We start from the raw sequence: 13,130 nt of genomic DNA, 5'->3' as shown, positions 1-13,130 counted from the left end.
TCTATGTCATATTTATGTCATGCTTATGTCATATTTATGTCATGTGTGTCATATTTATGTCATGCCTATGTCATATTTATGTCATGTCTATGTCATATTTATGTCATGTGTGTCATATTTATGTCATTTCTATGTCATATTTATGTCATGTCTATGTCATATTTATGTCATGCGTGTCATAGTTATGTCATGTGTGTCATATTTATGTCATTTCTATGTCATATTTATGTCATGTCTATGTCATATTTATGTCATGTGTATCATATTTATGTCATGCCTATGTCATATTTATGTCATGTGTGTCATATTTATGTCATACCTATGTCATATTTATGTCATGTGTGTCATATTTATGTCATGTGTGTCATATTTATGTCATGCCTATGTCATATTTATGTCATGTGTGTCATATTTATGTCATACCTATGTCATATTTATGTCATGTGTGTCATATTTATGTCATACCTATGTCATATTTATGTCATGTCATATTGTCATATTTATGTTATTTCTATGTCATATTTATGTCATGTGTGTCATATTTATGTCATACCTATGTCATATTTATGTCATGTGTGTCATATTTATGTCATGTATGTCATATTTATGTCATGTGTGTCATATTTATGTCATGTGTGTCATATTTATGTCATGCCTATGTCATATATATGTCATGTGTGTCATATATATGTCATGTCTATGTCATATTTATGTCATGTGTGTCATATTTATGTCATGTCTATGTCATATTTATGTCATGTGTGTCAAATTTATGTCATGTCTATGTCATATTTATGTCATGTGTGTCATATTTATGTCATGTCTATGTCATATTTATGTCATGTGTGTCAAATTTATGTCATGTGTGTCATATTTATGTCATGTGTGTCATATTTATGTCATGTCTATGTCATATTTATGTCATTTCTATGTCATATTTATGTCATGCCTATGTCATATATATGTCATGTGTGTCATATTTATGTCATGCCTATGTCATATTTATGTCATGTGTGTCATATTTATGTCATGTGTGTCATATTTATGTCATGTGTGTCATATTTGTGTCATATTTATGTCATGTGTGTCAAATTTATGTCATGTGTGTCATATTTATGTCATCTGTGTCAAATTTATGTCATGTGTGTCATATTTATGTCATGCCTATGTCATATTTATGTCATGTGTGTCATATTTATGTCATGTCTATGTCATATTTATGTCATGTGTGTCATATTTATGTCATTTCTATGTCATATTTATGACATGTGTGTCATATTTATGTCATGTCTATGTCATATTTATGTCATGCCTATGTCATATTTATGTCATGTGTGTCATATTTATGTCATGCTTATGTCATATTTATGTCATGCCTATGTAATATTTATGTCATGCCTATGTCACATTTATGGCATGTGTGTCATATTTATGTCATGTCTATGTCATATTTATGTCATGTGTGTCATATTTATGTCATGTGTGTCATATTTATGTCATGCCTATGTATGTCATGTGTGTCATATTTATGTCATGTCTATGTCATATTTATGTCATGTGTGTCATATTTATGTCATGCCTATGTCATATTTATGTCATGTGTGTCATATTTATGTCATGCCTATGTCATATTTATGTCATGCCCATGTCATATTTATGTCATGTGTGTCATATTTATGTCATGCCTATGTCATATTTATGTCATGTCTATGTCATATTTATGTCATGTGTGTCATATTTATGTCATGCCTATGTCATATTTATGTCATGTGTGTCATATTTATGTCATGCCTATGTCATATTTATGTCATGCCCATGTCATATTTATGTCATGTGTGTCATATTTATGTCATGCCTATGTCATATTTATGTCATGTGTGTCATATTTATGTCATGCCTATGTCATATTTATGTCATGTGTGTCATATTTATCTCATGTGTGTCATATTTATGTCATGTGTGTCATATTTATGTCATGTCTATGTCATATTTATGTCATGTGTGTCATATTTATGTCATGTCTATGTCATATTTATGTCATGTGTGTCATATTTATGTCACGTGTGTCATATTTATGTCATGCCTATGTCATATTTATGTCATGTCTATGTCATATTTATGTCATGTGTGTCATATTTATGTCATGTGTGTCATATTTATGTCATGTGCGTCATATTTAAGTCATGTCTATGTCATATTTATGTCATGTGTGTATTTATGTCATGTGTGTCATATTTATTTCTATGTCGTATTTATGTCATGTCTATGTCATATTTATGTCATGCGTGTCATATTTATGTCATGTGTGTCATATTTATGTCATTTCTATGTCATATTTATGTCTTGTCTATGTCATATTTATGTCATGTGTGTCATATTTATGTCATGTGTGTCATATTTATGTCATGTGTGTCATATTTATTTCATGCCTATGTCATATTTATGTCATGCCTATGTAATATTTATGTCATGCCTATGTCACATTTATGTCATGTGTGTCATATTTATGTCATGTCTATGTCATATTTATGTCATGTGTGTCATATTTATGTCATGTCTATGTCATATTTATGTCATGTGACATAAGCATCACATTTATGTCATGCCTATTTATGTCATGCCTATCTATGACATAGGCATGACATAAATATGACACACATGACATAAATATGACATAGACATGACATAAATATGACACACATGACATAAATATGACATAGACATGACATAAATATGACACACATGACATACATAGGCATGACATAAATATACATGACATAAATATGACACATGACATAAATGACATAAATATGACACACATGACATAAATATGACATGACATAAATATGACACACATGACATACATAGGCATGACATAAATATGACACACATGACATAAATATGACATAGACATGACACACATGACATAAACATGACACACATGACATAAATATGACACACATGACATAAATATGACATAGGCATGACATAAATATGACATAGACATGACATAAATATGACACACATGACATAAATATGACATAGAAATGACATAAATATTGACACACATGACATAAATATGACATAGACATGACATAAATATGACACACATGACATAAATATGACATAGGCATGACATAAATTTGACACACATGACATAAATATGACACACATGACATAAATTTGACACACATGACATAAATATGACATAAATATGACACACATGACATAAATATGACACACATGACATAAATATGGCATAGGCATGACATAAATATGACATAGACATGACATAAATATGTCATATTTATGTCATGTGTGTCATATTTATGTCATGTCTATGTCATATTTATGTCATGCTTATGTCATATTTATGTCATGTGTGTCATATTTATGTCATGCCTATGTCATATTTATGTCATGTCTATGTCATATTTATGTCATGTGTGTCATATTTATGTCATTTCTATGTCATATTTATGTCATGTCTATGTCATATTTATGTCATGCGTGTCATAGTTATGTCATGTGTGTCATATTTATGTCATTTCTATGTCATATTTATGTCATGTCTATGTCATATTTATGTCATGTGTATCATATTTATGTCATGCCTATGTCATATTTATGTCATGTGTGTCATATTTATGTCATACCTATGTCATATTTATGTCATGTGTGTCATATTTATGTCATGTGTGTCATATTTATGTCATGCCTATGTCATATTTATGTCATGTGTGTCATATTTATGTCATACCTATGTCATATTTATGTCATGTGTGTCATATTTATGTCATACCTATGTCATATTTATGTCATGTCATATTGTCATATTTATGTTATTTCTATGTCATATTTATGTCATGTGTGTCATATTTATGTCATACCTATGTCATATTTATGTCATGTGTGTCATATTTATGTCATGTATGTCATATTTATGTCATGTGTGTCATATTTATGTCATGTGTGTCATATTTATGTCATGCCTATGTCATATATATGTCATGTGTGTCATATATATGTCATGTCTATGTCATATTTATGTCATGTGTGTCATATTTATGTCATGTCTATGTCATATTTATGTCATGTGTGTCAAATTTATGTCATGTCTATGTCATATTTATGTCATGTGTGTCATATTTATGTCATGTCTATGTCATATTTATGTCATGTGTGTCAAATTTATGTCATGTGTGTCATATTTATGTCATGTGTGTCATATTTATGTCATGTCTATGTCATATTTATGTCATTTCTATGTCATATTTATGTCATGCCTATGTCATATATATGTCATGTGTGTCATATTTATGTCATGCCTATGTCATATTTATGTCATGTGTGTCATATTTATGTCATGTGTGTCATATTTATGTCATGTGTGTCATATTTGTGTCATATTTATGTCATGTGTGTCAAATTTATGTCATGTGTGTCATATTTATGTCATCTGTGTCAAATTTATGTCATGTGTGTCATATTTATGTCATGCCTATGTCATATTTATGTCATGTGTGTCATATTTATGTCATGTCTATGTCATATTTATGTCATGTGTGTCATATTTATGTCATTTCTATGTCATATTTATGACATGTGTGTCATATTTATGTCATGTCTATGTCATATTTATGTCATGCCTATGTCATATTTATGTCATGTGTGTCATATTTATGTCATGCTTATGTCATATTTATGTCATGCCTATGTAATATTTATGTCATGCCTATGTCACATTTATGGCATGTGTGTCATATTTATGTCATGTCTATGTCATATTTATGTCATGTGTGTCATATTTATGTCATGTGTGTCATATTTATGTCATGCCTATGTATGTCATGTGTGTCATATTTATGTCATGTCTATGTCATATTTATGTCATGTGTGTCATATTTATGTCATGCCTATGTCATATTTATGTCATGTGTGTCATATTTATGTCATGCCTATGTCATATTTATGTCATGCCCATGTCATATTTATGTCATGTGTGTCATATTTATGTCATGCCTATGTCATATTTATGTCATGTCTATGTCATATTTATGTCATGTGTGTCATATTTATGTCATGCCTATGTCATATTTATGTCATGTGTGTCATATTTATGTCATGCCTATGTCATATTTATGTCATGCCCATGTCATATTTATGTCATGTGTGTCATATTTATGTCATGCCTATGTCATATTTATGTCATGTGTGTCATATTTATGTCATGCCTATGTCATATTTATGTCATGTGTGTCATATTTATCTCATGTGTGTCATATTTATGTCATGTGTGTCATATTTATGTCATGTCTATGTCATATTTATGTCATGTGTGTCATATTTATGTCATGTCTATGTCATATTTATGTCATGTGTGTCATATTTATGTCACGTGTGTCATATTTATGTCATGCCTATGTCATATTTATGTCATGTCTATGTCATATTTATGTCATGTGTGTCATATTTATGTCATGTGTGTCATATTTATGTCATGTGCGTCATATTTAAGTCATGTCTATGTCATATTTATGTCATGTGTGTATTTATGTCATGTGTGTCATATTTATTTCTATGTCGTATTTATGTCATGTCTATGTCATATTTATGTCATGCGTGTCATATTTATGTCATGTGTGTCATATTTATGTCATTTCTATGTCATATTTATGTCTTGTCTATGTCATATTTATGTCATGTGTGTCATATTTATGTCATGTGTGTCATATTTATGTCATGTGTGTCATATTTATTTCATGCCTATGTCATATTTATGTCATGCCTATGTAATATTTATGTCATGCCTATGTCACATTTATGTCATGTGTGTCATATTTATGTCATGTCTATGTCATATTTATGTCATGTGTGTCATATTTATGTCATGTCTATGTCATATTTATGTCATGTGACATAAGCATCACATTTATGTCATGCCTATTTATGTCATGCCTATCTATGACATAGGCATGACATAAATATGACACACATGACATAAATATGACATAGACATGACATAAATATGACACACATGACATAAATATGACATAGACATGACATAAATATGACACACATGACATACATAGGCATGACATAAATATACATGACATAAATATGACACATGACATAAATGACATAAATATGACACACATGACATAAATATGACATGACATAAATATGACACACATGACATACATAGGCATGACATAAATATGACACACATGACATAAATATGACATAGACATGACACACATGACATAAACATGACACACATGACATAAATATGACACACATGACATAAATATGACATAGGCATGACATAAATATGACATAGACATGACATAAATATGACACACATGACATAAATATGACATAGAAATGACATAAATATTGACACACATGACATAAATATGACATAGACATGACATAAATATGACACACATGACATAAATATGACATAGGCATGACATAAATTTGACACACATGACATAAATATGACACACATGACATAAATTTGACACACATGACATAAATATGACATAAATATGACACACATGACATAAATATGACACACATGACATAAATATGACATAGGCATGACATAAATATGACACACATGACATAAATATGACACACATGGCATAAATGTGACATAGGCATGACATAAATATTACATAGGCATGACATAAATATGACACACATGACATAAATATGACATAGGCATGACATAAATATGACATAGACATGACATAAATATGACACACATGACATAAATATGACATAGAAATGACATAAATATGACACACATGACATAAATATGACATAGACATGACATAAATATGACACACATGACATAAATATGACATAAATATGACACACATGACCATAAATATGACACACATGACATAAATGACATAAATATGACACACATGACATAAATATGACATGACATAAATATGACACACATGACATACATAGGCATGACATAAATATGACACACATGACATAAATATTACATAGACATGACACACATGACATAAATATGACACACATGACATAAATATGACACACATGACATAAATATGACATAGGCATGACATAAATATGACATAGACATGACATAAATATGACACACATGACATAAATATGACATAGAAATGACATAAATATTGACACACATGACATAAATATGACACACATGACATAAATATGACATAGGCATGACATAAATTTGACACACATGACATAAATATGACACACATGACATAAATTTGACACACATGACATAAATATGACATAAATATGACACACATGACATAAATATGACACACATGACATAAATATGACATAGGCATGACATAAATATGACACACATGACATAAATATGACACACATGGCATAAATGTGACATAGGCATGACATAAATATTACATAGGCATGACATAAATATGACACACATGACATAAATATGACATAGGCATGACATAAATATGACATAGACATGACATAAATATGGACACACATGACATAAATATGACATAGAAATGACATAAATATGACATAGACATGACATAAATATGACACACATGACATAAATATGACATAGGCATGACATAAATATGACACACATGACATAAATTTGACACACATGACATAAATATGACATAAATATGACACACATGACCATAAATATGACACACATGACATAAATATGACACACATGACCATAAATATGACACACATGACATAAATATGACATAGGCATGACATAAATATGACATAGACATGACATAAATATGAAACACATGACATAAATATGACATAGAAATGACATAAATATGACACACATGACATACATAGGCATGACATAAATATACATGACATAAATATGACACATGACATAAATGACATAAATATGACACACATGACATAAATATGACATGACATAAATATGACACACATGACATACATAGGCATGACATAAATATGACACACATGACATAAATATGACATAGACATGACACACATGACATAAACATGACACACATGACATAAATATGACACACATGACATAAATATGACATAGGCATGACATAAATATGACATAGACATGACATAAATATGACACACATGACATAAATATGACATAGAAATGACATAAATATTGACACACATGACATAAATATGACATAGACATGACATAAATATGACACACATGACATAAATATGACATAGGCATGACATAAATTTGACACACATGACATAAATATGACACACATGACATAAATTTGACACACATGACATAAATATGACATAAATATGACACACATGACATAAATATGACACACATGACATAAATATGACATAGGCATGACATAAATATGACACACATGACATAAATATGACACACATGGCATAAATGTGACATAGGCATGACATAAATATTACATAGGCATGACATAAATATGACACACATGACATAAATATGACATAGGCATGACATAAATATGACATAGACATGACATAAATATGACACACATGACATAAATATGACATAGAAATGACATAAATATGACACACATGACATAAATATGACATAGACATGACATAAATATGACACACATGACATAAATATGACATAAATATGACACACATGACCATAAATATGACATAGACATGACATAAATATGACATAAATATGACACACATGACATAAATATGACATGACATAAATATGACACACATGACATACATAGGCATGACATAAATATGACACACATGACATAAATATTACATAGACATGACACACATGACATAAATATGACACACATGACATAAATATGACACACATGACATAAATATGACATAGGCATGACATAAATATGACATAGACATGACATAAATATGACACACATGACATAAATATGACATATTTATGTCATGTCTATGTCATATTTATGTCATGCCTATGCCATATTTATGTCATGTGTGTCATATTTATGTCATGCTTATGTCATATTTATGTCATGTGTGTCATATTTATGTCATGCCTATGTCATATTTATGTCATGTCTATGTCATATTTATGTCATGTGTGTCATATTTATGTCATGTCTATGTCATATTTATGTCATGCGTGTCATATTTATGTCATGTGTGTCATATTTATGTCATGCCTATGTCATATTTATGTCATGTCTATGTCATATTTATGTCATGTGTATCATATTTATGTCATACCTATGTCATATTTATGTCATGTGTGTCATATTTATGTCATGTCTATGTCATATTTATGTCATGTGTGTCATATTTATGTCATGTGTGTCATATTTATGTCTATGTCATATTTATGTCATGCTTATGTCATATTTATGTCATGTGTGTCATATTTATGTCATGCCTATGTCATATTTATGTCATGTCTATGTCATATTTATGTCATGTGTGTCATATTTATGTCATTTCTATGTCATATTTATGTCATGTCTATGTCATATTTATGTCATGCGTGTCATAGTTATGTCATGTGTGTCATATTTATGTCATTTCTATGTCATATTTATGTCATGTCTATGTCATATTTATGTCATGTGTATCATATTTATGTCATGCCTATGTCATATTTATGTCATGTGTGTCATATTTATGTCATACCTATGTCATATTTATGTCATGTGTGTCATATTTATGTCATGTGTGTCATATTTATGTCATGCCTATGTCATATTTATGTCATGTGTGTCATATTTATGTCATACCTATGTCATATTTATGTCATGTGTGTCATATTTATGTCATACCTATGTCATATTTATGTCATGTCATATTGTCATATTTATGTTATTTCTATGTCATATTTATGTCATGTGTGTCATATTTATGTCATACCTATGTCATATTTATGTCATGTGTGTCATATTTATGTCATGTATGTCATATTTATGTCATGTGTGTCATATTTATGTCATGTGTGTCATATTTATGTCATGCCTATGTCATATATATGTCATGTGTGTCATATATATGTCATGTCTATGTCATATTTATGTCATGTGTGTCATATTTATGTCATGTCTATGTCATATTTATGTCATGTGTGTCAAATTTATGTCATGTCTATGTCATATTTATGTCATGTGTGTCATATTTATGTCATGTCTATGTCATATTTATGTCATGTGTGTCAAATTTATGTCATGTGTGTCATATTTATGTCATGTGTGTCATATTTATGTCATGTCTATGTCATATTTATGTCATTTCTATGTCATATTTATGTCATGCCTATGTCATATATATGTCATGTGTGTCATATTTATGTCATGCCTATGTCATATTTATGTCATGTGTGTCATATTTATGTCATGTGTGTCATATTTATGTCATGTTGTGTCATATTTGTGTCATATTTATGTCATGTGTGTCAAATTTATGTCATGTGTGTCATATTTATGTCATCTGTGTCAAATTTATGTCATGTGTGTCATATTTATGTCATGCCTATGTCATATTTATGTCATGTGTGTCATATTTATGTCATGTCTATGTCATATTTATGTCATGTGTGTCATATTTATGTCATTTCTATGTCATATTTATGACATGTGTGTCATATTTATGTCATGTCTATGTCATATTTATGTCATGCCTATGTCATATTTATGTCATGTGTGTCATATTTATGTCATGCTTATGTCATATTTATGTCATGCCTATGTAATATTTATGTCATGCCTATGTCACATTTATGGCATGTGTGTCATATTTATGTCATGTCTATGTCATATTTATGTCATGTGTGTCATATTTATGTCATGTGTGTCATATTTATGTCATGCCTATGTATGTCATGTGTGTCATATTTATGTCATGTCTATGTCATATTTATGTCATGTGGTGTCATATTTATGTCATGCCTATGTCATATTTATGTCATGTGTGTCATATTTATGTCATGCCTATGTCATATTTATGTCATGCCCATGTCATATTTATGTCATGTGTGTCATATTTATGTCATGCCTATGTCATATTTATGTCATGTCTATGTCATATTTATGTCATGTGTGTCATATTTATGTCATGCCTATGTCATATTTATGTCATGTGTGTCATATTTATGTCATGCCTATGTCATATTTATGTCATGCCCATGTCATATTTATGTCATGTGTGTCATATTTATGTCATGCCTATGTCATATTTATGTCATGTGTGTCATATTTATGTCATGCCTATGTCATATTTATGTCATGTGTGTCATATTTATCTCATGTGTGTCATATTTATGTCATGTGTGTCATATTTATGTCATGTCTATGTCATATTTATGTCATGTGTGTCATATTTATGTCATGTCTATGTCATATTTATGTCATGTGTGTCATATTTATGTCACGTGTGTCATATTTATGTCATGCCTATGTCATATTTATGTCATGTCTATGTCATATTTATGTCATGTGTGTCATATTTATGTCATGTGTGTCATATTTATGTCATGTGCGTCATATTTAAGTCATGTCTATGTCATATTTATGTCATGTGTGTATTTATGTCATGTGTGTCATATTTATTTCTATGTCGTATTTATGTCATGTCTATGTCATATTTATGTCATGCGTGTCATATTTATGTCATGTGTGTCATATTTATGTCATTTCTATGTCATATTTATGTCTTGTCTATGTCATATTTATGTCATGTGTGTCATATTTATGTCATGTGTGTCATATTTATGTCATGTGTGTCATATTTATTTCATGCCTATGTCATATTTATGTCATGCCTATGTAATATTTATGTCATGCCTATGTCACATTTATGTCATGTGTGTCATATTTATGTCATGTCTATGTCATATTTATGTCATGTGTGTCATATTTATGTCATGTCTATGTCATATTTATGTCATGTGACATAAGCATCACATTTATGTCATGCCTATTTATGTCATGCCTATCTATGACATAGGCATGACATAAATATGACACACATGACATAAATATGACATAGACATGACATAAATATGACACACATGACATAAATATGACATAGACATGACATAAATATGACACACATGACATACATAGGCATGACATAAATATACATGACATAAATATGACACATGACATAAATGACATAAATATGACACACATGACATAAATATGACATGACATAAATATGACACACATGACATACATAGGCATGACATAAATATGACACACATGACATAAATATGACATAGACATGACACACATGACATAAACATGACACACATGACATAAATATGACACACATGACATAAATATGACATAGGCATGACATAAATATGACATAGACATGACATAAATATGACACACATGACATAAATATGACATAGAAATGACATAAATATTGACACACATGACATAAATATGACATAGACATGACATAAATATGACACACATGACATAAATATGACATAGGCATGACATAAATTTGACACACATGACATAAATATGACACACATGACATAAATTTGACACACATGACATAAATATGACATAAATATGACACACATGACATAAATATGACACACATGACATAAATATGACATAGGCATGACATAAATATGACACACATGACATAAATATGACACACATGGCATAAATGTGACATAGGCATGACATAAATATTACATAGGCATGACATAAATATGACACACATGACATAAATATGACATAGGCATGACATAAATATGACATAGACATGACATAAATATGACACACATGACATAAATATGACATAGAAATGACATAAATATGACACACATGACATAAATATGACATAGACATGACATAAATATGACACACATGACATAAATATGACATAAATATGACACACATGACCATAAATATGACACACATGACATAAATGACATAAATATGACACACATGACATAAATATGACATGACATAAATATGACACACATGACATACATAGGCATGACATAAATATGACACACATGACATAAATATTACATAGACATGACACACATGACATAAATATGACACACATGACATAAATATGACACACATGACATAAATATGACATAGGCATGACATAAATATGACATAGAC

Source organism: Ciona robusta, chromosome 14 (assembly GCF_009617815.1).
Source record: "Ciona robusta chromosome 14, ASM961781v2".
Lineage (NCBI taxonomy): Eukaryota > Metazoa > Chordata > Ascidiacea > Phlebobranchia > Cionidae > Ciona > Ciona robusta.
This window is presented reverse-complemented; position numbering follows the sequence as displayed.